Here is a 26,626-nt window from a genome sequence, read left to right on the forward strand (position 1 = left end):
AAATGACAATGAACAGAGGTCTACTGTCATTTGCGGTCACAAAAAGCCATGTGTCTGTAATAGAAAAGTGATGATTGTTGGTTCTATAACAATATAACAGTAGTATTCCTTCCAGTTTGCAGACAATTTTGATGGCAAGTAAAACCGGTTCCTTTTCTGAAATAAGCTTTTACGTTTTATTATTTTTTCTTCATTTTTTTTTATTTCCCTCCGATAGGGCATATATTTGCATAAACATTTCAACATTGATATAATTAAACAATATAGAATTTTGAAGAAAGTAGGCCTATACAGGGCGTTTCAAACAAAAGGCAATATGTTTTTACTAGAGGCAGGTGGTCACCAAGACAGGTTTTCATACTGTTAGAACACCCAGTGCCACACAAGTCTATGGAATTCTGAACCAATAACTATGCGCAGTCGCTGAAATTAGTTCTGACGTTAAACTTTATGCGTCAGTGATACCAAATTTTACACAATTTCAAGCATCAAGTCATAAGTAGCTTAATAGAATTATTGCGCTATGGGCGTTCAGTTTCCCCATAGACAATGTATTAAAAATTAAGTACCAAATGCTGATAAATGTGAAATGGCAATTATATATAAAGCGATAACTAAAGTATTTGAGATATAAGTATAAAACCTACCATGTTTTTAGAGAATTTGTGTCTTTGGGAGGGGCTGGGATTGGCCCCCTCCCTGGGTCGTGATCTGACCTAAATAAATCTTTTTGACTTACATGTTTTAAAGGAATTTTAATGAGCAATTCAAATATGGTGAGAAAATGAGAGTCAGAGAAAGGGGGTGGGGGTGGTTAAGTTGGGGCTCCAAATCAAAATTTTGGGCCCTTATTTGTATTATTACATCCCCATATTAAATGGTATTAATTTATCCTACTCTATCATATGTTATTTTTTAAAATAAATATATCTTTTCAGAAAATGTAGGGGGAAAAAATCACTTTTGACGTTATGATTTGTTTTTTCTGATAGGTGCAAGATTTAAAAATTTTTCAGTGAGCGGCCAGACACAAAATAAAGCGAGTTCAAAACGCATCCTATCGTTTTTTAAGGATAGTCATGACTTTTGAAGGCATTCCAACTATATGCTTCTATTTAATACTGACTGATGATATTGAATCATATTGTGTTTATATGAAATACGCTCTTCTCTTTCTCCCTCGTCTTCCCACGCTCTCTCTCACCCCCTTCATCTCACTTACACACTCTCCCTTTCTCCTCTGCATGCTAATCCTCCCACTATCATTTATTTTTTTTTTTTCAATTTGTTTCCCCTCCACAGGGATTTTATTATTATTCAAACATAACAAGATATCTTTTCAATGACAAATCAAATTAATAACAACAAAATACAGTACAACAGTAATTGCAACAAATATATAAATTGAACTGTCAGGTTCACATAATAGTAACCTTTTTTACTATTTCTAAACCTCGACAGTTCAAAGAAATTATACTGAAACTACCCATCATACATTGAATCTAGCATTAAGTTATGAATAACAATTCCTGTGGAGGCTTTTTTATTTTTTTTTAACACTGACAACACAAACACAAAACAACAAACATAAACAAACATAAACACTTGACACACAAACAAGACAACACTAAACATAATTTCACGCGAAACGAACAAGAAAGACATGGCGCATACCATCGCGCCTAGGTCCTTATCCAGGCCTTCCATATTATGCCAAGAATAGAAACTGAAATCCACTACTTTTTAGGCACTGTAAAAATGTCTATGTACATTTCGTGCAAAAATTTCGTGCGCAAGGCAACCAGAAATAATCTACATAAAACAACCAGTATCTGAGTGAAAGAAGTATGCATTGTTAATGCCAGGGCTCATTCTGCATTATCAAAATTATAAAGATTATTTAGTCAAATGAATGCACAGCCTTGCATATACATGAAAGTCCTTTTTTTAACAGCATTTTAAAAATATCATCCAATAAATAAAACAAACTTTCTGAAACCGTTGGTACATGTACTTATTCCTTATTTTCTCGCATACTTACTACTTTTCCATAGATATACAAATAACATTGGTGAAAACTATACCAGTTTACTTGAACTACACGTTATTCACGTTCTTTCTTTTATATTACTTTCCTTCCTTTGTCTTTCATATTATTACAAAGTACCCAATAATAACAAAAAAACAAACAAAGAAAAAAAAAATAACAAAAGAAACTTTAAAGTACAGCCACATTTTTTCATATCAAATACATAACTGAAAAACTTAAATCATTAGGTCTTGAACATGTTAAAAGGTTTAACCAACTCTAAAGGCCTTAAAAACATAAAATTTCCTTCAAAGGTTAACCACCTCCTTATTTGATATCTCTATTATTTGGAGATGCATAAAAAATATATATCATATGTATAAAGGCAGCAACTAAGTCTTTATCATCCATACTATGAATAAAAACCATGACATAAAAACACTCAATTTTCTTTATTTGAGCAGTACAAAAGCAGAAAGGATTTTTTAAATTTTAATACCTGGTCTCGTAAAAACTAAAGTATTCTCTATGCCCTTTCCATTTTGGCACAAAATCCCCCTGCAAGTTCTTTTCTATTTTTTCTATTCCTCCCACTATCATTTATGCCATCATAATGATATTGACTAAAAGTAAAAATACGTTTTGACAAAATAATGTTGAATAGTGTTTTTATTCAGCATATATTTTGTATTACTTTGTATTTTTGTTTTGGACAGAATATTAGCGAATGCCAGTGATGTAATTAATTAATTCAATTCAATTCATATTCAGTAACACAAACCAATCACAATCACTCGACAAGAAAAAAATCAGAAGACCGGACAATGCCCAATTTTAAGAAAAAATATCACCCTAATGAAAAAAAGGGATAAAACTTATACATATATGCCTGTGATCTGAGTTCCCAGGGCCAGGCCTGTAATAAGCAAACATTATTGAGTAAGAGAATGTTGTTTTTTTCTCAGTATTCTGCTTTACATTTTGTTGACAATGAAAATATAGGACCGAAAGCTACACCAACAATAAAAAAAACACACTAAGACACAGGAATACTGGATCGGTACCAAACATAATGGCAAAACTAAAATATAGGCCTACTGAATACTTATCTCATTGCTATTAAAAAATCGTGAGATTTGTTTATCCAGCGGAAGGGGGGGGGGGGCGGCGGCGAAATGACACCCACAGGCTCATGTTACAAAAGTTCAAGTCCGAGGAGGGACACGCCCGTCGTACACCCCCCCCCCCCCCCGAGACGGCGACGATGCACGTTATGTACATTTATACAGACATGCCAAGCTTCTTCAACAAAGAGTATTCTTAATAGGAAAACAAATTATATGTGACCCTCCCCCCCCAAAAAAAAAAAAAACACAATAGTAATGAAGTAAAAAGCTGTCGGGAGGCACACGTGTCATGCGGTTGAGCGATAGTACGCGTCTGGTGCACATACACAATGATCATGATGATATGCCAAATATGTCAGAAGGAACGGCTTGTTCGTAGCCCCCAAAAGGAGCTGGAAAAAAAGAAAACAAAATAATAAAATACCCCCCCCCCAAAAAAAAAAAGACGTCTGGAACCTCTGTGATAGTGCGTTCGGTAGGGTCCATGGTATAAGCAAGTGACAGATGTGGTATACTGAACATGCTGAAAATGAAATCGATTTTAACGACTCGTTCGTAAGCACCCTCTTACAGTCCCTCATAAAGAATTGGAATGATACATTGATGTACTGTACAGTCTTTATGAGGGGACGGCGTCAACATGGCGCAGGTATTTTGGTAGATGGGCAAGGGGGGGGGGGGTGTCAAGATTATCTTAATTCAATGTGACTTCATATTTTCTCACTGATATTATAGAGACATTATAGAACCATGTCTCAGCCATACATCCTGTTCTAACATCATTTTTTCTTCTATTTTTTTCCTTGCCCTTCTTTTTTTTTTGGAGGGGGGGGGGTTACTGAGGGCCCTTTCCAAAGCTTCTCTCTCTGTCCCTATGTCATTCTTGTATAGCTGTGCAATATGCAGTATGCTGTCTAAATCAGTAAAAGGTCATAAATACAACCAACATTTCTCAGACAGTGGCTATCCACCCACTGTGGTGCCTCTGTACGACGCATTGTGTACTATTGCTCCTTTCAGAACAATATAAATGCTGAAAATGACGTCAAGGCCCGTTTTTTTTCTTTACCTCTTTTTGTTGACAGGGGAAAAAAACGTTCTTGTGAAAACTAACAAGTAATCGGGTAATGCGAATTGTTTGCATTGACCAGCATCTTCAAACTTGGAAATCTTTACGTTGTTTATCATGATCATCATTATTATTAATGTTATCATTGTTATCACCAGTATCACCATTATCATTGTTATCATTATTAGGCATATTATTATTTTACTAGTATTCATGTAAAATGAGGTGATCGAATATCATGAAAGGGCATGCATCTTATGGAGTGTGGGACAGTGAATTGCCAATTCGTCTACTGCCAACTCGTCAACTCACCACATGGTCTACATTCAGTTTAATGCCATTCCGTCCATCAATATTTCGTCTAACAACCATTTGGTCCAATAACCATTTGGTCCATTCATCACTTCGTGTAATTCATTTCGTCTATGACCATTTAGTCCCATAACCAGTTGGGTTGATATCCATTTCATTTTCATTCATTTTGCACAATCAACACTGTCCAATTAGACCAAATGGGATATGGACTAAATAATGGCTATTTGACGTTATTAGACGAAATGGTGAGTGGACGAATTGGCAACGAGACCATGTGGATGGTGGACGAACTGATATCCTATCTGCATCTAATGTATTATTTTTTTCGAAGTAGAATTATGTCACTGTAAACTGTTTTATTTATAAAATGTTGTTGTTTTAGCTTATACGGCGCGTATCATTCAGCAGAGAATATTTGGGTATAACGAATATTTGCGCCAAAAAGTTGGGTGTCTCCGTATTCCATTTTCAGACTTATCTAATTTAAGGAAATATGGTGTAAGGGTCTCAAAACTCATTCCCTTGAGTTTACAAGCCTACATGCATGATTCCTTGGATTTCCGCCGTGTACATACCACACGCTTGAATACGGCGCTGGTAAGCAAAACGTAATTCGCACATTTGAAGCTGTATATGGAACAACGGAATACAACCAATTGTACAAATAATATTGAACAATACAACGAGATGCGTAACATTCAGTAGATTCACAATAACGGTATTCCCAATACACAAACAACCAGCTGTCGTGATTTCATGCTTCAGATTTTAATGAATAGTTTGGCTGCTTCAAATGGCATATGGGTAACTCATTTTCTGTAGCAGCGGGAGAGAGCGGCTAGGAGGTTGGAAAGGTTAAATTATGTGCGCCATCATGTTGTGTACGAATGTCAACATCCTAATAACCGGAGGAATGTTTCCGTTTTACACCCTGGCGAAGGCATTTTCCGGAAAAGTAGCCAAAAAGCGACTAGTGAAGAGTCTACGTCTACGTTTGTTTACATTATCAGCTGGGCGCGCGATCCAAAGTCCGCACCGAAGTTATCTGCAGAACATGCCATACTTGCAAATTGCAGCTAAGCTTATACTTTCCAGGTTCAATCCGAATGTTTGCCTTGATCATTTACCTTGCCGATTTGCTGATGTCTGTCTTTCTCTCTATCTGTCTATATAGCTATCTCTCAATTCTATCTCTATCTATCTATGTAACTGCAGTATCTATCTACCTAATAATCTTCTCTGTCTCTCTCATTCTTTATCTAACATCTATCTATCTCAAATTCTCTATCTCTCTCTATCTATCTATCCATCTGTCTGTCTTTCTCTATTTCTCTCTATCTATATATCTATCTATCTGTTAATTTGTCTATCTTCTCTGTCTATCTTCTCTGTCTCTCTCATATATCTTTCTATCCATCTAACATCTATCTATCTGTCTCTCAAATTCTCTATCTCTCTCCTCTAGCATCTGTCTGTCTTTTTTCTCTCTTTCTCTTTGTCCGTCCATATTTCTATCTATAACATTTCTCTCTCTCTCCCATGCGGTGGTGGACTCGCCTGTGTCGCACGCTGCATGCAACCAGCGATGTGTGTAGACTCTTCACTAGTCGCTTTTTGGCTACTTTTCCGGAAAATGCCTTCGCCAGGGTGTAAAACGGAAACGCGCTAATAACCGGAGAATTGTGTATTAAACAAACAGTCTAGACTTGCACTTATAGGAAGAAACATATAGGCATAGTATTTTGATGATTTGAGTTTTTATCAACATAACCACCTCCGTCAAAATATGATTGTCAACATGTTGACATAAGTGATGTGTGATACCACCCCCCCCCCCTCCTCCCGATTCGTATTTGTGCGGGCCGGGGTGCGGGCGCCGGGTAAAACGGTCACCAATCCAATATGACATAGTATTCAACTTAATTATTACGGTACATGAATATGTACTTAGCTAATCAGTGTTTCTGGCCGTTATCTTGAAAAATTTCGTCACAATAGGCCTATAAAAAGCAGAGTAACAGTGCAGTGAAGATTGTAAACAGGAGAGTAGCCGCTAGATAGAGCAGGTGTTGCCATAACGATAATAATAAATAATAATAAAATTATTATTACAATGAGTAAAGAACCGTGACAAAAAGAGTATTGTTAAAACAGCAGAAAATGTAACACAAAATATTGGCGAAGGTTTGAGGAAATTTAAATCTACCAAAGAATACAAAGTTATTAAATGTGTTGATCATTTGACTTGTAACGTCAAAAGTGAGCACTTGCTTAATATTCAGGGGAGGCACCGTTGTAATATAGGGCCCCAAACAGTGACGCAATTTGTTGTCGTCAATAAACTGCATGGATCTGCCAACTCCCTGGATTAATAATAATTAATTGTACGTTCGATCAACGTACGATCCATGCAGACACAGAGATACTATTGAACCAGACCTAGCTCCCTTTTGGATACTCGTCTTTCCTTCACTTCCCTTTCTTCCTCTTTTTTCCTCTTCCATTCAACCCTCTATATACAAGATTTAAAAAAAATATAGCTTGATGGTCGTCCCTGCCCCCTGTCGCGTCTCCAACTATCAGCGGAAGCAACAAATAAGACAAACGAAGACATACATATAGTGTTTTCATTCGAACTTAATCAAACTGAGGTCAAATCCACCCATTCAATCAATAGAGAAAATTCAAACAAGCATAAAATTGAAAATGTTATCGAAATTTAATATGGAGAATGAACAAGTTATGAATGATATCTTAAAATGGTTTCGCTTATTCAAATAAAGAAAGAAAAAATCCCAGGGACAGTTATACAGAGCGTATCAAAAAAAAGTTTACACTTTGAAAAAATCCTGTAAAATTATACATTTGTAATATCCTCAAGATTTTTCCACATTTTAACATTGGTACAGATCCATTTAAGCATATGAAGATATTACTATCAAAAAATATTTCCGCTTGAGTGAGCACCACTTACTTTTGAAAAATTAGTGAAAAATGATTTGCGCAGAACTTTGAAATAATTATATGCGAATAAAAGTAGACCTTATTAATGAAGAACACGTGGAATTTAGCTAGTGAAATGGATTTGAAGATACCTTTTACCTTTTTAAACTTGTTTCCTTGCCCAAAACACTTCGAAGATTGCACTGCGCCCCACCCCACTCCCCCACAAACCGAGGCCATCAAGACGATATTTGCTTTACACTGAGCTGTGATTTAAATGAAATGGCTTAGGCTTGATTTTCATTTTGTTAAAGGGGAATCCAACCCAAATAAAGACTTGTTTTTATAAGAAAAAGAAAAATCAGACAAGTTAATGGGTGAAAGTTTGAACAATATTGGACAAACAACAAGAAAGTTATGAATTTTTAAAAGTTGTAAATATTGGTAATCACTATACCCATGGAGACTTCAAATTGGCCGCATATGGGATGTCATAGTGATGTAAGGCAAGGACTACTCTTCCATGTACTCCAAGTCTCCAATACATATTATGGCTAAAATGTCATTTTTCTCAAAAGTTTTATTTCAAATTATATTTTTCTTTCATGAGGACATAAAACAATATACTACCAGGATTATATTTAGATTACTGCCCCAGGGGAATAGGTACTTAGGAGAAAACCACAAATCCCTGATAATAAAGTACATGGCCTATGGGAAAGTTGTCCTTGCCCCTTGTCATAATTTACTTACCCAGTTGCCAATTTGAAATCTACATACTATTAGTGATCTCAATTTTAAATCAGCTATAACTTTCTTATCGCTTGTCCGATTTCTTTCAAACTTTCGCCATTCTGTTTAATTTATTTTTCTTCTTCCCAACACAACATTTTATGGCCAAGGCTGGATTCCCCTTTAATTATTGTCAAGCTTGGGAAAAGTGTAGAGAAACAAGTATTATATAAAAAATCAAATGTAAACACACTTTAAATGATAAAAACTTAGTAAAAAAAATGCTGGAGATGTCTGATGTAAACTTTCGTTCGGTTGCAGTTATGTCCTAAGATCCAGCTGGCACAAAAACGGTAAAGCTTGTGCTTACTAAGTGTTGAAATTTCAATTTGGGTGGCAAAATTGTTACAAAATGCTTGAATATATCCGTTTTATCTAAATTGACTAAAAGTGCAAGGGAAATGTATGGAAAATGTTTCGCAGGGTAAGTTTGATTTCGCCTGCTCCCCTTGACAAAGCGTGAAAACAAGAATTTCTGCGCAAACAGATTTCTGCGAGCTTTACAAAAATGGACAGTGCTCACTCAAGTGCAACATTCTGTCAAAACTTTTACTTTCAATTGATAGATGAGACCCAAACCCAAGATTATATGTGAAAAAATTACCCACATGTTAATTGTATATTTTTTAATTCCCAGGGCTTTTTCAAAGTGTAAACTTTTTTATACGCACTGTAGTCATGGTAGTATGAACAACTCAGTGACATGTAAACAAGAGAGTCGATGATGTCCCTCCGTTTTGTTTTCAATTTTTTGAATTGTACATATTTCCATTTTTACAGATTTGACATTAAGGACCAACTTGACTTAAAATGTTAACACAATGATCATGATGATAATTTCATATGTTCAGGGAGGAATTAATAAAACTTTGCTTCACATATGACAAAGGAGAGTTACTTAGAATATTTTATATTTCATATTAATGTAAAGAACAAAAGAAATAGTGTTTGGGTAACCTCATCAGTCCCCTCATTTAATACTTACCAGGATGTGCATATATATAAAACTTGAAAATGTCATGATTTTTTTTTTATTTACATTCGATTTGATGAACTTTTTAGTGATATGCTGATTGGACTTTCTCTTTTTATTCAAATCATTTTTTTTGGGGGGGGGGAACCTTTCCTTAAAAAATGGAAATGAAATAAAAGCCAACATAATTTACGTAAATTAACACTCGGTCCCTATTTTTTGCTACAATATTATAGGCGAGATAAACATTTGATTGTTTGCCAAATATTGTATATGTATTGTTATATCGCAGGCGTATCCCGCCACAAAATCTACAGTTTCGTCGATAATTATTTTTCCTCTTTCGAGTTGCGGTCGTCTGCAGTGTATAGCCATACAGGCTCTCGCTGCTTTTAAGTGCATAATCACTTAAACATGTTAGCTAATGATTTTATTCAAACACATGCATATCAGGGACAAGGGACACGTGCCCTTCAACATCTCTCATTTTACTTTCATCTAAGAGCTATAATATATAGGTCTGGCTATAACACTCAAGTAGCTATAGAGTAACATAAAATTATGGCGCTTGTATTATATCGCAGAAAGTAATGTAGACGCCTGCTTTATCATGCCATATCATGTATTTTATATGTACTCCCTTTTGACCCTTAGTTACTCTTTTCTGTGCTCTTCACTCCCCTTTAAGTATACCTCTCTGTTCGTAAATTGCTGTTCGACGTATCCCGACACAAGTTCCAAGTTTGGCTCATTACGCCTTCATCCGTTCATTATATTCAGTATGTTATTCATATTTCATTCTTTAATTAATATGAAAAAAAAATTATTGGAAGAAAAGGTTTACTTGAAATGAACTTAATGGAGACCGGTTGCAATGTACATGCGTAAACGTGATGCAAATCTGATTAAATTTATTTTCTGTAGCTAAAAGGAAATAAACTCATTTGGCATATGTCACCCAAAGCGATGCACACAAGTGCTATGAGACCACGGTGAGACCGACAACATCCGGATATCATTGAACATGATTGTGTTGAATGTGCGAACTCGAACACTACCGAGAACACTATTCTCCGTATAAATGCCATCGAAAATAAAATCAGGGAAAAGAAAGGCCTATTCAGAACTTCGAAAATCAAATTATAAACACGGATGTATGCGTTCATATCATGTCATTGTCTTTATCAATTCTCGATATTATCAATCCCTGCCAGGGTTTATTGAATTTAGCAGAGAAATTAAAGCTTGGGATCATTGTGATTCAGGCGATTCAGGTGGCAGGGAGTTTTAACTGTACATGCTGTATGCTATAATATATACTACACCCTGTCCTTGATATAAACGGGGGAAAATAAGGATTTGAAAAGCCAAATAAACACAATATACCTACCTCATCTGTGTTAGCTCCATGTAATCTTCGTGCAATTAAGGTTTCGAAGGAGTCAGTAAGCTGATCGAGGTCCCCTGATCATCTTGTTCGTCCTGGAGTATAATGATCGCAAACACAAAACTGCCGCTCTCACAACAGCAAGCTTGGCAGACGGAGGTTATTTTGCGAATCGCGCGCGATGTGCGCATAGAACGTACCCTGGAACGTACGCCAATCCGGCTCCCTTCTGCGATGATGCAGATGGTGGGGGAAAGAGGCAAGAAAATGAAACATTTTTTATTCCCAATATTTAAGAAGCGGCCAAAATACAAGTATTTAATCAGTGTAAAGTTTTACCCCAACATGCATATACATGCATGGAGCGAATTCTCCAACCTTCATGCATTATTGACACCCTTTTATTTTCTAAAAACGTAAAAATTAGTAAATGACCAAGTGAGTGTGATTTTTTCTTGGTCAGCCCCCCCCCCCCACTTTCAAAAGCAAATCCTCTACACGTATCCAGGCTATTGAAAAAGAATACTTCCCTCCTTCGGAATGCTGGTCATTACTATTATCACTTTACGCGAAAAAAAACAAACAAACCTGGAATTGAGGTCGGGAAGCGCTCTCAATTCCAGGTATAAATGAGAATTTTAATGATTTATACAGTGTTTTTTTAATACATGGAGGAATGTGCATAATTGTATACAACAAGAAGCGAATAAATAAGACGGCACCAACGTATTCAAAGATTTTGTTTTACATGTATAATCCGTCCTTGGGCAGGGTATTTGACGGATATGTTACATTACGTTTACCATGTTTACAGATAAGTGGTTCCAAATAGACTGGTGCTAAATCGTTTTGTATTTTGAAAGCATGAACACAACATTGATATTTTATACGTTCTTCCACTGTTTGCCATTTGAGTGTAGATAACGTTTCATGTTGAGGAGTAAGATAGATAGTCCTTATTAAAAAAATATTCGGGCATACCAATCATGATACGTGGGAGCCTACCTATCTCACTAAGAAACAATGCGAGCGCGAAGCGCGAGCTGAAATTTGTGTATGTATTGACCTCAAACAGGACCATTATAAAGAATAATTTTTTAAAGGAATTCATAAAGAGCATACATACTTGTATCTCACAAAAGTCACATTATGCGTGCACCAAGTGCTTGCCGGTTTTTTTCAATACACATAAACACATGAAGCAATTTTTGTATTATGTAATCATGAACATGATCCGTAGGCTATCTCGCTAATAAAATTTTAGACAAGAATAGAGGCATTCTGAGGCATTCTGAAGCTTGTTTTGTAGAAATTCATTAAGACCATAATACAAAATGTGAGCGCGAAGTGTGAGCTGAAAATTTCTGATATTCAGACGAAAAAGGGGCATTTTAAAGACTGTTTTTAGGAATTCATGAAGAGCAAATTTATATCACAAATCCACTAATTCGAACGTACGGACTGGAAATAATTTATATTCAGACCTTAAAAGGGGCAATCGCTTTAAGTAGGCTTCCTCGTGAAAAAGAAGCACATTTCCCTATATAGAATAATAAGAACTCGAAGTGCGAGGAAATATAATGTGTATATTGACTTGAAAACGGATTGTTTTAGTAAAATAATTCATTTTACCATTCTTTGATATGATTTTAAAGAATCTCATTAAACAGACAATGCGAGCACCAGGAGTGATTAACATATTGTCACTATAATAAAAATATTATATATTAAGTAATATAATTTATCATAGTAAATATACAATATTTTCTTCCCCCAGTTCGTTTCTTTTTCTTTCTCCCTCTTTTCTTGCCAGCCGATGAGGGGGGGGGGCACGTGCCCCCATGCCCCACCCGTATATACGCCCTGTTCACAATTATCAGTATGTTCTAATAATTACTTCCAAACTGTATTTTGCAGCTCAAATTTTTCAAGTCAAATCAATACTTATCAATGCTTTATTAAAGCAGACCAAAGGACATATCTTTGTATGTACTAAAGCACATTGCATTCATGATCGACAAAAATAGCCACATTGTCCTGCATTATCTAATACTTAGGCTAAGGCTGTCAGATTTGTGAAGAGTACCTGTATGGCAGGAAATATCTCCCTTCTGCTTCTTCGTTCGTTTCGTTTTTCTCTCCTCTTTCTTTTTTTTTTTACTACTTGAAAAATATACGGAGTGGCTGTGTCTGTCATCCCCAATCATTTATGGTGCCACTCTTGTTTCATGTCTCTTACTTCCCTAACAAACATTTACATGGGTGTCTATGTTGTGGATATTCTTTTGTGAAAAATGATTTTTAAAAAACGACGCTGATTGTGCATAGTCCTTTAAAAGTCAAGTCCAACACAGAAAAATGTTGATTTGAATGATAGGGGGAAAATCAAACTTGCAAAACGCTGAAAATTTCATCAAAATCGGATGTAAAATAAGAAAGTTATGACATTTTAAAGCTTTGCTTATTTTTCATTTTTCATTTTGCCCCAACACTACGTGTTTAGAGTCCGATTTGCGCGAGGTGTAGAAGGTTGGGTCGTACTAAAATAAATGATGTGTATAAAGGTAAAACCGACGACCGAAGGACCCATGACATAACAATAAAATATAAATAAATAATAAAATACTTGTTTAGGGGTTCATTTCAGGGAATACTTGCCAAGAGTATCGTTTTGTTTCCAATATTTGTTAAGGGTATAGTAGGGTTTCACACGCCCATACTTGTTAAGGGGTGCATTTTTAGAATATGGAAAATACGTGTCTTGGGTGCTTTTCGAGACCCCATGGTCGCGCATGGTATCCACTCGTCAATGGAAGTGCCCCCCCCCCCGGGGGAGAAAGATAGAATATTCTCTATTTCATATAATATAATACAAAGGAAATCGTGAGTGGATGACGTCATCAGTCTCTTTATTTGCATACCCACCGGGATGTGCACATCCATTTGTGAAATTAAGCAAAACTTTAAAATGTCATAACTATCTTATTTTACATCCAATTTTGATGAAATTTTCAGTGTTATGCTTGTTGGATTTTTCTCTTTTCATTCAAATCAATTTTTTTGTTGGGGTGGACTTGTCCTTTAAGACCTCGCTTCCAAAATTAGATGGTGCAACACAAATGCATATAGTCATGACCAACAGTGGCGTACCTCCGAGATATTCTCGGGGGGAGAGGGGGATTGCAAAAGTAAGCGGAAGGGGAGAGAAGTTAGGAAAATATCCTTTAATAGTCTGTCGCACTCATTAACAGCAGGCCGCGGAGGACAACCAGCTTAATTGTATGTATACAATCCCATGTTAAAGGTCAAGTCCACCCCAGCAAAATGTTGATTTGAATAAATAGAGAAAATTTAAACTAGCATAATCTGAAAATTTCATCAAAATCGGATGTAAAATATGAAAGTTATGGCATTTAAAGTTTCGCTTATTTTTCACTAAACAGTGATATGCTCAACTCAGTGACATGCAAATGAGTCAGTCGATGATGTTCATCACTCACTATTTCTTTTGTTTTTTTATTGTTTGAATTATACAATATTTATTTTTTTTTATATACAGATATGACCATGGGGACCGAATTGACCGAATCATAATAGTATTAAGCAATGCTAATATCATATGTTCGGGGAGGAATTTATCACTTTTTCACTTGACAATGAGGAGAAAATTAGAACATTTCATATTTCATATAATAAACTACAAGATAAATAGTGAGTGGATGGCGTCATCAGTCTCCTCATTCGCATACCAACCATCATGACCATGATGTGCATATAACTGTTTTGTGAAATTAAGCGAAACTTTCAAATGTCATAACTTATTTTGCATCCGATTTTGATGAAATCTTCAGTGTATGCTTATTGGATTTTTCTCTTTTTAATCAAATCAAGTTTTTGTTGGGGTGGACTAAAGGGGGGAGTTCACCCTCAGGCTGAGAAAAGATTGTTGTAAAAATAGCAGAAATAATTTTAAAAATATTGGCGAAGGTTTGAGGAAAATTCCTTGATTATCAAGAAAGTTATTTGGATTTGTGACGTCATAAACGAGCTGCTGCCCCATATCTTAGGTAAACAAATGTGTAAATTTCAATTTTTAATGGTTCTTGATGACATTTTTTTTCGTTTTAGGAAAGGATGTGAAATGCTTTGTCTATTGATATACTGAAGGTACAGTAAAAATAAAGACATTTCCAATTTTCTGAGAAAATGATATTTCAATGATTTCTTACCATTCGATATGTAGAAAAGCTACTCATACTGAATATGACATTACAATTCAAGTGATTAAAATTCTAATAACTTTTTATTCTTTCATGGATTTTTCTCAAACCTTTGGCCATATTTTATTGTTACTTTTCCGCTATTTCTAGAATCAACTTTGTTGTCAGGGCGAACTTCCCCTTCAATCAAAACAAGTTTCACTAAATATTGTCAACATTGATATAAACTCGCTCTCGTTTTGCCTCCAGTATTATGACGTAATATTTTCTTACCCAGATTGCAAGTAGTCAACCGGTACAGTTGGCCGGAAATCTTTATCCACTTTCGAAAGATTAAGTCTTTAAAATAATACCAACATTATCTTAAACTTTCTCCTATAAAATGCCTCTAGTATTGTGACTGACAAGTGATTAAAGGTCAAGTCAACCTCAGAAAAATGCTGATTTGAATCAATAGAGAAAAATCAGACAAGCACAATGCTGAAAATTTCATCAAAATCGGATGTAAAATAAGAAAGTTATGACATTCAAAGTTTCGCTTATTTTTAACAAAATAGTTATAATTATGAACGAGCCAGTTACATCCAAATGAGAGAGTCGATGATGTCTCCAGCTCACTATTTCTTTTGTTTTTTTATTGTTTGAATTATACAATATTTCAATTTTTACGAATTTGACGATTAGGACCTCCTTGCCTGAAGCACAAAATGTTAAAATAATGTGATTACGCGTGTTCAGGGAGGAATGAAACTTCATTTCACATGACAATGACGAGAAAATAAAAATATTTCATATTTCATATAATGAAATACAAAAGAAATAGTGAGTGAGTGATGTCATCAGTTCATTTGCATACCGACCGATATGTGCATATAACTGTTTTGTGAAATGAAGCGAAACTTTAAAATGCCATAGCTTATTTTACATCCGATTTTGATGAAATTTATTATGCTTGTTGATTTTTTCTCTTTTTATTCAAATCAAGTTTTTGTTGGGATGGACTTGTCCTATAAGTTCATTAGTTATTTACTGCAGAAACTTAATTCATCATATTGGAGACACATCATTTACACATGTATGAAAAAAATGAAACATTTATGATTGCATGTAATAACATAATAACATAAGAAAAAGGAAAATGGAGATGTGATGTCGTCAGCCTACCTAATGAATAATAATGTGCATATAACTCGGGGGGGGGGGGGCACATACATTGAGGAGTGGATACCATGCGCGACCCAAAAAACACGCAAAAAGGATGTTTTTTCATGATAGGGCACGTTACCTACGTAACGTGATAAGGGTGTCAAAAACACGAAAATAATGAAAAAAAAGGGTATCTATTTCGCTAGGAAAGTTACGTGTTTAGGGTCAAATTTGCGGGGATGATAAAACAAAATTAAAATGTTTTATAAAGGATGTCCTTTTTGCCTCAACATTACGTGTTTAGAGTCCGATTTGCACGAGGTGTGGAAGGTGGGGTCGTAATAAACCAATGAAGTGTAAAGGTAAAACCAACGACCCAGGGACCCGTGACATATTCCTGTACTTGTTTAGAGGTTAAATACAGGGAATACTTGCCAAGAGTATTGTTTTGTTCCCAATACTTGTTAAGGGTAGGGTTCCACACGCCAATACTTGTTAAGGGGTGCATTTTCAGAATATGGAAAATACGTGTTTAGGGTGCTTTTCGAGACCCCATGGTCGCGCATGGTATCCACTCGTAAATGGAAGTGGCCCCCCGGGATATAACTAGTCCGGCAGCCAAACCCTGATTTGGGGGTAAGGATGCATTGGAATGTCATATTTTTTTTTGACTGATTTTGACTGGTGAGACCTTCTATTTGAAGAATCTACACGCTGGAGCTCTGTCAGCATTGAGCAATTTGAGATATACGCGAAAATCCAAAATGGCCGCCGGCAGCCATCTTGGATTTTCTGTTCACTCACTTTAACATACACATATGTTTAAAAACTTGGGAGTTAAAGGTTTTAGGGGGCGGAGAATTCAAATCTGAAGTTATTTTGAGGAAAAAACCATGCATTGATGTCAAAATATACAGATAGCGGCCATTTTTCAAGATGGCCGCCATATAACATGCATTATATTGTTTATTTCCTGTATAGGATACCTAGAATTTTCAAAACATGGAATATACTGGTTAAAGGGGATGGAGAGTCCATATCTGAGGTTTATTTTGGGATATAACCATGCTTCGATGTCGAAATATACAAATAGTGGCCATTTTCCAAGATGGCCGCCATATTTTTATATTGTTTATTTCTTGTATAGGGTACCTAGAATTTTCAAAACATGGAATATACTGGTTTTAGGGGATGGAGAGTCCAAATCTGAGGTTATTTTTGGGGATATAATCATGCTTTGATGTCGAAATTTACAAATAACGTCCATTTTCCAAGATGGCCGCCATATGCGTACATGCATTAAATTCTTTTTTTCCTGCATAGGGTTCCTATAGAATTTTGAAAACATGGAATATACTGATTTTAGGGGATGGAGAGTCCAAATCTAAGGTTTGTTTGGGGATATGACCATGCTTTGATGTCGAAACATACTTGTAAATATTCCTCATCGCCATTCTGGGCAAGGAGATTTTTTTTACTTAACTGCTCCCGATGTGTAATTATGATTCAGCCACAAAATTACTAGCAGGGTCCCGACCTTTGCAGGCCCTGGTGGAAACTTGGCTCTCCTTTTCCCGCTTTAATATCCAATTCAGCTAAAGAAGCGCTAAGGTTCTGTCAGGAGGCCCCACTTTGCGATCTGTTGACCATCAGCCTTTTGACATTGCACCACTCTTTTCCATGGCATGCCAACCTCATACTTCCTTGTCCTGGATAACACTCTATAGGTCTCATCTTGATGCAGGTGTCACCTTAAGTTGTCTGTCTTTGCTGGCCATTCAGCAGCGGGGTCAATATCCCAGGACTTCAGATTTTCCACCGGCTGAGAGACATCATGTTTGTGTGGTGATTGCTTGCTCTGTCTGTGCTCGATCATTACATAGTTCCTCAATTAACAAAGAAGTTCGAGAGGTAAAGATATCTTGCCTACATAAAGGAATCAGTTGAGTGCTAGATATGGTAAGCCGTTGTGTTTAGGCTAAATGTCTGGAAAAGAGCTACATGTACGGGAGAACGCTTCATGCTCTTATAGTGCAATACAGCCTGATGGTACCAAGTAATTGACTAGATAAACAGTTTGGGCGTTTTGGTGTTGAAAGTCCTAAGAAATAATTCAGGGCTGCAGTCGATAGGAATCAGTGTTGCTGACGTGATGATGCCATACGTGAACTGAGTAAACTCCCGGGGGGGCCACTTCCATTCACGAGTGGATACCATGCGCGACCATGGGGTCTCGAAAAGCACCCTAAACACGTAATTTTCATGTTCTGAAAATGCACCCCTTAACAAGTATTGGCGTGTGAAACCCTACCCTTAACAAGAATTGGAAACAAAACGATACTCTTGGCAAATATTCCCTGAACAATGAACCCCTAAACAAGTACAGGATGTTTTATTGTTACGATCATTCGGATCGCCGGCTTTACCACCTCGCGCAAATCGGACTCTAAACACGAAGTGTTGGGGCAAAAAGGACATCCTTTATAAAACATTTTAATTTTGTTTCATCATCCCCGCAAATTCGACCGTAAACACGTAATTTTCCTAGCGAAATAGATACCCTTTTTTCATTATTTTTGTGTTTTTGACACCCTTATCACGTTACGTACGTAACGTGCCCTATCGTGAAAAAGACATCCTTTTTACGTGTTTTTTGGGTCGCGCATGGTATCCACTCGTCAATGTAAGTGGCCCCCCGGGAGTAAACTAGAGCTTTCAATTGGCTCATTGCTAGTGGACAAATCAGAGATGTTTTCAGTGGTCCCGTAAATGGAGATTAATATTGAAACATGATTTTTCCTTTTTTATATTCTCAAATTAAGACAATCAGTTGTTTCAAGCATTTTCTTTCAGCATACAAGTCTAATCCTGTTTCAACAACAGTGTCTGTGCAATGCATATGTAATATTTAACTGTATAGTTGCAGTTATATGCAAAATAATCAAGCATTTGAAACTAAATTTATTTTACAGCAAATTTGGCAATAAGGTAATCACTTCAGGAGGATTAAAAGATTGTTTTGTCAAGGTCAAGCCATTACTTCAGAAGAGGATAAACAGCCCACCCTTTCCCATATACTTTAGGTTACTCTAAGTTATCTTAAGGAGTATAATATTGCATCATCACAGTGATATATGTAAAAACCATACAACCATCAAAATAGTCATTCAAGAGATATAATTTGGAAATGATTCAGATGATTAATATGCCTCATCATACACATACATGTAGCGGTAACAACTAAAATATCCTACTTTTTGCACTTAATCTTGATATTTAAATTACTGCCTCATTCAATTGAAGTCTAAATATTCATTATCCTAATCCTTCCACCTAGTCCAAAAAAAAAAGAAAATGCATGAAATAAGGTATCTGCTTGTATATAATTACGGTAGGCCTACTGTAATACTTGTTCTATGGTGGCCATCTTCTTCATATATTTGTATATTTTGACATCAACGCATGGTCCTATCCTCAGAATAACCACAGATTTTTACTCTCTGGCCCCTAAAACCATTATATTCCATGTTTTGAAAATTATAGGTTCGTCAGTAAACGAAATAGTGCATATTCCAAGGCGGAAATCTTTGAAAATGGCCGCTATTTATATTTTGAGAGCAAAACATGATCACATTCCTTAAACACCATCAGGTTTGGATTTTCCATCCCCCGAAATTTTCATATCCAAGGCTTGAAAATTGCACGTATGCTAAAGTAAGTGAACAATATAATGCATGTTCTATGGCAGCCATCTTGGAAAATGGCCGCTATTTGTATGTTTCGACACCAAAGCATGGTCATATCCCCAAACAAACCTCAGATTTGGACTCTCCATCCCCTAAAACCAGTATATTCCATGTTTTGAGTATTCTAGGTACCCTATACAGGAAATAAACTATATAATGCATGTTATATGGCGGCCATCTTGGAAAATGGCCGCTACTTGTATATTTCGACATCAAAGCATGGTTATATCCTCAAATAAACCTCAGATTTGGACTCTCCACCCCCTAAAACCAGTATATTACATGTTTTGAAAATTCTAAGTACCCTATACAGGAAATAAACAATATAATACATGTTATATGGCGGCCATCTTGGAAAATGGCCGCTATTTGTATATTTCGACATCGAAGCATGGTTATATCCTCAAATAAACCTCAGATTTGGACTCTCCATCCCCTAAAACCAGTATATTATATGTTTTGAAAATTCTAAGTACCCTATACAGGAAATAAACAATATAATACATGTTATATGGCGGCCATCTTGGAAAATGGCCGCTTTCTGTATATTTTGACATCAATGCATTGTTTTTTCCCCAAAATAACTTCATATTTCGATTCTCCGCCCCCTAAAACCTGTAAATCCCGAGTTTCTAAACTTCTAGGTATGCTAAAGTGAGTAAACAGTAAATCCAAGATGGGTGCCGGCGGCCATTTTGGATTTTCGCATATATCTCAAATTGCTCAATGCTGACAGAGCTCCAGCATGTAGATTCTTCAAATAGAAGGTCTCACCAGTCAAAATTAGTTTTAAAAAAAACTATGACATTCCAATGCAACCTTACCCCCCTTGGCTGCCGGACTAAACTGTTTAAAAAAAATATTGATAAACTTTAAAATTCAATGACTTCGTTATTTATTATCCGATTCTGACATAATTTTAAGCATTTTGCTCTGATAATTTTACTCTATTTATTGAGATATAAATATTTTCAGCCCGGACTTTCGCTGCATACTTTACCCCGGCTTTAGCACGGCTACCTGTCGGGCGATCGAGCATTCAAGGAATTTCTACTGGATACCCATTTACTACACCTGGGTGAAGGGTGGCAAATGAAGATAAGCGCCTTGCCAGAGGACGCGAGTGCTGCGGTGGGATTTCATTCCCGTTCCTCGTGGTTCAAAGTCTGGAGACTTATCTACATGATCCACCATAGTCTCGAGAATGGAATAACAGGCAATTCACATAATTGGTCTTATGATGAAAAGAGTATCTTTAATTTGATTTTGAAAACTTCATAAAAGGAATATGTGAATGCATAAATTTCCAATCTAAATAATCGAAAATATTGCATTTCTAGTGAAAATAAATGAAATAAAAAGTTGAAGGGCATTTATCTAATTTTGGTTTACAACTTAGGAACAATCTGTAAAGGACCCACAACCTGAAAAGAGGATTTACAATCAAATTAACCAGAGAGATTCATTAACCATGGGCCTGTGTGCTCGAAACTTTTTGAGAGTGAGCGAAGCGACGTCAAAAATGATTCCCCCTCCTTTGAAAGAATATAATAACTCGTCTGTCGCCCTTGCACTCTAAAAACAAATATTAGGTAAAAATGCTCAATTAGGGCGTCCAACCAGTATGGGACATTTCTTTTGGCATGTTTGGGCATTTTTTTATTTATCTAGTGTGATGACGATTTTGCCCATTCTTAAGTAATTGCTGCATATTTTTTAACCTTACTGGACAATATGCTTCCCGCATTGGGTAAAATACTGCCCAAAATAGGTTGGACACATAATTACTCTCTTGCTGGTTAAAATTTTACCCTATATTTTTTTTTACAGTTTACAGACACTGATGTTCTGCCGTCAACAGAAAAAATACTTACAACTTGCGGAAAGAGGCTAATAACTGATCTGGATAAATTGTTTCGGTCTATTGATATTAAAAATCCCTGATGGCAGTCATTCACCGTCTCAATAGGTCTATAACCCCTTATTGCACAGCTATGATAAACGGTCTCTGTCAGAAACCCATTTAAAATGATACGCAATTCATCTCCCCTAAGACAAAACAAGAATCGGTTCGATAATCTATTATCTGGATTGGTCGAACTATATCAATCTGTAATGTTTTAAATTATGACTTTGATCAGTCCTACACTCGTTTTTAAAAACAATTATGTTTTATGAGGAAATCAATATCAAATCATAAATTTAACAAAAAATTAGTCTGATTGCGAATAATGTATAAAAATACAAAATCAAAGCATGACTTGAAAAGCCAAAGAGTTACATACAATCAATTAAGAGAAAGCAATAAATATTATAGGAAGAAAAATAAATACATATGAACAATATTTGTATAGTACATGATATTTTATAACCGTACAACAATACATGTACCAGGCAAAATGTTATAAAGACTGACGAATAATCACAACTGTCGAATGTTGTATTAAGTCTTTAACAAAGGAGATGAAGACTTTAATAATGCGAGAAAGGGGGGGGGGGTGCGATTGAACAAGATTATAAAACATTTATAATGGGAAATGTGATATTTGACCAGCCTCCTTCAGATTATGGGCGCTGTAATCCAATCTAAAATAGGGGAAGCTAGGAATATCGAAGAGGCTGAGCCACGCCTTTCTGATATTGATGTTAAATACGTCGGGCATTTCGGAGATGATCGAAGAATTAGGGTCCATTCTTGAAAGCACTTTACTATTTCCACCTTAATAAATCAGGGTCCCGTAGCACAAAGATTAGCGATTGATCGTAGAACATTTTTAGGACTGATTCCATTGATAACAATGCAAGTTCAATCGTGAAATTCAAGCATACGATCAATCGCTAACCTTGGTGTTACGGAACCCAGGTCTAAGATATCAGGGAAACGTTGTATTGGAGGGGGAGGGGCAGCAGAAACAAATTGTATCATACCGACTTCATTTCGAGACAATCATATCATTATGCACATTGTTATGTAATACCTGTCATTTGTATTTGCCGTCACGTTCCAAACTTCAATGACAATAATCTGCCGAGTACTGCCTGTCTACGGTTGGTGGGTTATCTAGAGGTTCCTTTTCAACGCGGACGGTGTTGTATTCATATAGGCATATGCAGGGGAGTGATGGGGGAAAAAAAACTAGAGGGTCGATCATTCTTTTCAAAAGAAAAGGAAACCCAAAAGATATCAGAAGAGATGCTTTCTTCTTAAATAGATAAATCTGAAAAGAAACTATTAAAAGGATAACAACTAATGAAGATGAGCTTGAATTCGCGATAAAAATATTGGAACCACTCTGAAAATGATTGGTCAAAGTGATCAATCTCTTGATATTTTACTTAGTACTACATCTCTCAAATACCCTTTTTACTTACTCATTATCATTTTTATGTTTGCAAAGCAAAGACCTTCTGAATGCTCCTCTCACACAAATGATCATCCATTTCAGCCCTTTGCCCTCTTCATTTCGTAAAGAATAACAACAACAACAATAATAATAATGATAACAATAATAATGACAAAATGATAATAATGATGATAATAATATAGATGATTAGAACTACAAAAATGATGATGATGGTGGTGATAACAAAATACAAACCGCAAGAAGAAGAAGAACAACAACAACAGCAATTACAGATTACAGACGGCGATGGTGGATAGTATTTTTAAAATTCATTTTACTAGCGCTCACATCTCTATCACTCTGTTGTTTATGTCTTCCCCATAACCCGATGAGGGCTCACCTGCTCTTTATCAATCCTGCAAATAACGCCATCGATCATGATCATTGCTATATGGTCATGATGGTCGCATCTCAACACTCATGATCAAAATCATTCAAAATAGTTGCCTGAACGGTTCAGTTATAGCAAGCTGCATGTGACTCTCTCTTATTAGGTGATCTGTCAATCGACAGATCAACTATTAATTTCGTACGAATTTTCTTTTTTCTTTATTTCTTTATTTATTTTTATTTTTCCGCCCTTTTCTTGTTAGCACAAAATCTCCAAATCTACATCATCAATTATCTTCAAAATATCATCAGATATGGGGACTTATCATGTGATGTGTATAAAGCAAGTTCAAGGTCAAAAGGTCATCATGACGTCATCTAGACGCCATTTTGTAAAATCACATTATCAATCATATCTTCATTATCAATTATAAAAAAATAACAATATTTACATCACATGTACTTCAGGTCAAGGGTCAACTGCCCACGTCATCAGAGGTCATGTAAAGGTCACGACGTGCGCGTACGCTTGCGTCAAAATTTTAAAATGCTCAAAATCACTTTTTGACCAAAACAGAGTACGAATCAGGTCATTTTAAGCATTTCAAAAATTTGCGCGCGCGCACGGTTACGCGCGCGTTCCCGCGCGTAACGGCACTATAAAACATAGGATCGCCATTTTTTTCATATCGATGCACCGATAATATAATTCTGAACAATTTGATACCTTGATCAACCTTCTACGACAAGTAATAAAGGAATTAGCCTCCATCAAAGTTTACAGCACGCGCGCGCGCGCGCACTAACCATAGACAATATATGTGCAAAAACATGCCTATACAAAATTCATTATAGCTCTTAAGGTAGTCCGTTGACCCCCATTTTTTTTTCATATTCGAATAGAGTATGGATGGGAGATGTGATTTCATGTCACATTTGACCCGAAATTTTATCATGACGTCATCAAAATGGCGTCGGAACTCAAAATTCCCATTTTGCTACTTATGACGTCATCGTAATTATGCAAATTTGACTCTAACTCTGTTAATATTGGTCAATTTTTGCTCAGTTTTTTTTCTACGTTGTAGCTGAGGACATACTCTTTCTATTGTGATGGGTATATTTACATTTTAAGGATCGGATCATCCTGAAAAATGGCAAGTTATAGAGGCATGTCATTTTCGCTCATTTTGTGTGCAATCTCTATGGGAAATGACTTTTTCTCAAAACTGGATTTTACATTCCTCTATTTCGCGAGCCATATCTCCATTTCTGTTTGTTGGTTTTCTCTGAGCTTTGAGTATGTTGTAGCTGAGATTGTAAGCTATCGCAAGTGTGGTCTCCATTTTCCGATCAGATGCCGGGATCATGCCCGTATTTCACTTGCAAAATTGGATTTCAGATCTCCTCGTTTTGCTTATGTGTTAAGTCTATGGGAAGTGTGTAGCTCAATGGGTAAGGCATCAGACTTGCATCCTTAGGGTCCCCGGTTCGAACCCAAAAGTGGACATAAATTTTTTTTCTTTTTTTTTTCTTTTCAACATTTCGCAAATGTTCCTTAATCACCATTACAAGGTATATAAGTTCAAATATCGCACAATTAAGTAGATTAAAATCGTTTTTAATAAGCCTATAACATGTACAATGTGTATCGCCTACACCTGCATGTATGTCACATATTCTCATTTCCCTCTTTTTCAAGAGTATTCAACATATTCTTTTCGTAAGAAAAGTTCAGTTTTCATCATGATGATCATATTTATCTCAATAAACATGCTGATTGTCTTCGTGTTCATAAAATCAGAGACAGATCACCTAATTCGTCCTCATGACGAATTAAAATTCTAGTTTGCCTTTATTTTTGGATCGATTGCTAAATAGTATGTTATCTCAAAACTTGTGCTGCTTTATGGATTAAAATTATTTAGCCCCATTTCAACTCATCAAGTAATATCTAAATTATTAAAGTATATATTTTTTATGACTGAAAAACATTCATGCAATGAACCGACATTTAAATGTTGCCCTTGAATTAACTTTTCTGTTCTTATTTCGCCCTACAAATCAATCAATACATAGTTGTATACGTACATTTATCTCATTTTATATCGCAATTATAACATTTGCACTTTATTCTCTCTCTGATTTTCTTCTACCTTTCTTTATTTTTATGCTTTCATCCCCTTTCCCGAGGTTCATGATATTGCATTGTGTTTATCAGATATACAAAGGTTTATATGCTCTTTATACGTTTGTTGCATGCACTGTTTTATGTAATCATGTAAGAAAAATCGTTGGCTGCGACAATGATTATTTCAATAAATACCATTATCATTATCATTGTTCTCTTTAATGATTATAATTTAGGTATATTCTCAGGTCGTTGATCATCAATGTATATACAAATCTAAATGAATAAATATTTTATTTTCATTTATTGAAATGTATTTATTTAGGAAAAACACAAGATCAGTATAAAACACTGTTTACATCAAGAAATGAATAAATATATACACACCCACATCCCCACACATACCACATGTATATACATACATATATATATATATATACACACACACACACATATATATATATATATATAGTGTAAAGAAATGGATGAAGAGAACAGTGGTAGGCGTAGCTTAAATCAAGGTTTCCCAGAGCTATCTGCCCTTTGGAAAAATTGGTGATGCCGAAAAAATGTCGGGAATCGAACCCGGGCCCCCAGCTTTGAACGCCGGTGCCTTAACCACTAGACCACAGAGACGGGTTAGTGGCTATAGGCGACCCTGATCCAATTGACCGTCAGATGGACATTTTCGACACCATACCAATTATAATTTCCTTTGTCGGGTGAAGTTGGGTTTTGAACAATGACAAGCCGCCATGCCTCAGCTGGATCAAAGCTAGTGCTTTGATACAGTACACGTATGGGAGAAAGTATACAAATGTGTGTGAAGCTATACATGTACAACAGCTTTACAACATGTACAACAACTCTGTTGCACATGTATAGCTTCACACACATTTGTATACTTTCTCCCATACGTGTACTGTATCAAAGCACTAGCTTTGATCCAGCTGAGGCATGGCGGCTTGTCATTGTTCAAAACCCAACTTCACCCGACAAAGGAAGTTATTATTG

At 36.0% G+C, this 26,626-nt stretch overlaps 1 protein-coding gene across 1 annotated transcript in view; it reads right to left on the minus strand.

The window, feature by feature from the left end:
• LOC121408714 (solute carrier family 43 member 3-like) overlaps positions 1-10,797 on the minus strand; it is a 27,790-nt gene extending 16,993 nt beyond the window's left edge. The window contains exon 1 of the mRNA XM_041600320.1: positions 10,639-10,797. The gene's annotated coding sequence lies outside the window, so the exon portion shown is untranslated. The remainder of the gene's footprint in view (positions 1-10,638) is intronic.
• Between the last annotated feature and the right edge of the window lie 15,829 nt (positions 10,798-26,626).

Source organism: Lytechinus variegatus, chromosome 2 (assembly GCF_018143015.1).
Source record: "Lytechinus variegatus isolate NC3 chromosome 2, Lvar_3.0, whole genome shotgun sequence".
In the NCBI taxonomy this organism is placed as follows: domain Eukaryota; kingdom Metazoa; phylum Echinodermata; class Echinoidea; order Temnopleuroida; family Toxopneustidae; genus Lytechinus; species Lytechinus variegatus.